Source organism: Orycteropus afer, unplaced genomic scaffold, assembly GCF_000298275.1.
Source record: "Orycteropus afer afer isolate SDZICR_OR568_19922 unplaced genomic scaffold, OryAfe1.0 scaffold00240, whole genome shotgun sequence".
Taxonomy (NCBI): Eukaryota; Metazoa; Chordata; class Mammalia; order Tubulidentata; family Orycteropodidae; genus Orycteropus; species Orycteropus afer.
This window is the reverse complement of record NW_006921827.1, coordinates 4,916,057-4,918,384: the sequence shown is the minus strand read 5'-3', so window position 1 is coordinate 4,918,384 and position 2,328 is coordinate 4,916,057.

Genomic DNA, 2,328 nt, shown 5'->3' with positions numbered 1-2,328 from the left:
AATAAGGAAGACCGAAGAAGAGTTGATGCTTTTGAGTTGTGGTGCTGGTGAAGAATGCTGAAAGTACCATGGACTGCTAAAAAAACTAATAGATCTGTCCTGGAGGACCCAAAACTCAAAACCCAAAATGCTCGTTGGAAGCAGGAATGGCCAGATTTCATCTCACCTATTTTGGTCATGTTGTCAAAAGGTACCATTCCTTGGAGCAGGATGTCATGCTTGGTAGGGTGGAGGGTCGACGAAAGAGGGGGAGGCATTTAACAAGACGGATTGACACGGTGGCAGCGATAATGAGCTCAAGTATAGCAGGGATCATGGAGCTGGCGTGAGATTGGGCAGTGTTTTGTTCTGCTGTACATGGGGTCGCTATGAGTCAGAAACAACTCGATGGCACCTAACAACAACAGAGCCTGGCACTTTGAACTTGGACTTCTAGCTTCCTGAACTGTAAGAGAATAAACTCCTGTTTGTCCAAGCCATTCCGTTTGTGATATTTTCCTCTCAGAGAGGCACTAGGTATCTAGAACACTCATCAATTCTCAAGCTGAAAGAACTTGAAGAACTTGAAGAAGAAGAAAAAAAAAAATCAAGCCTCAAGTTGCAATATTGAAAGATTCTATGAGCAAAATATCGAGTGACACAGGAAATATCAGAAGAAGATGGAAAGAATACATAGAGTCACTGTATTAAAGTGAATTGGTCAGTGTTCATCTATTTGAGAATGAGGCAATGATCAAGAACCAATGGTACTGAAGGAAGAAGTTGAAGCTGCACTGAAGGAATTGGTGAAAAACCAGGCTCTAGGAACTGACGGAATATCCATTGAGATGTTTCAATAAACGGATGCCATTCTGAGGGCACTTACTAGTCTATGCCAAGTAATTTAGAAAATAGCTACTTGGTCAACTCACTGGAAGAGATTCATATTTATATCCATTCCAAAGAAATGTGATCAAACAGAATGTGGAAATTATTGAAGAGTATCACTAATATCACACACAAATGAAATCTTGCTGAAGATAATTCAAAACTGGTTGCAGCGATGGAGGCTGGACTTCAGGTAAGATGGAGGAATAGGCAGACAAGCAACACAGACCCTCTTCAACAAAGAAAAGAAAAACTAATTGACAGAGATACAGAAGATAATCCTGGAGCCCTGAACTTTGAAAGGAACTATACAAAGTGGATTAGGCACCAACTAGTGGAAAAACCTAAACGAAAACCCTGAGTATAGAGACAGTCGGAGCTGCAGACTATCAGCTACTCTGAAGTGACCAATGGCCTGAATATTTCCAAGGGGTGTTGGGACCTGAGAATTGACCTAAAGATCAGCCCTGGTCACCAACTGCTGCAGGGATGACTGTGCTGGTGGCCTTTGACTAGGAAGAGACCCAGCAAGGAGAGAGACAATTTGAGCTGTTGACTTTGCACTGTCCAAAGGGCACAGCCATTGTGATTGTTTACATGTGGCAGCCATTTTGTATATTTAAAGTGACTGAGGGTGCAGCCATTTGACATGTTTATAAGCAGCAGCTGTTCTGGATATTTAAAGTGACTGAGGTTGCATCCATTTTGAATCTTTACAAGTGGCAACCATTTTGGATTTTAAAGTGATAGCATTCTCATTCGGATTCCAGGGACCTAAGAATAGGCTCTATTTGCCAAGGTTGACAGGGACATACGAGAGGCTGACAACAGGAAAGGAGACAGGTGGTGAGTGTATAAGTGCTGTCAACTAGTGAATAAAGGAGCACAGCACAATAACCTGCTTGAGTAGATAACATACAAAGAAAACGAAAATTGTGGGCAAGTCACTCCAACATACGATCACCAATTAAATATAAACACAAAAATGTCACAATGCATCAGAGACAACAGAGCATCACAGTCCACACAAAGAAACAAGATAAAGCAGGAGAAACAAGGGACCAGGATACAGACCCAAAACTCATCCCTGATGCAGCATTGGAACTTCCTAATAAGGAATTCAAAAGAATTATATTTAGTTATCTTCAACTAATTGAGAGACAGATCAAGGAAAACACAGAGAAACCCTAGAATAATTTCAAAAGATAATACAAGAACAAAATAAATGAAAAATTAGAAATGATACAAAATCTATGCACAGAAATCTAGAAGATTAATACAAAATTTTCAGAAATAGTTTAAGACATTGAATGGGCAAAGGTGCAGAATTGACTCAATGGAAGACAGAATTAGGGAGATTGAAGGCAAATACCTGAACACTTTTTGTAAAGGGATAAATCAGAAAAAAAAGATGAAAACAAAATTAAGAAAGCTTAAGGTTCATGTGGGATACCATCTAAT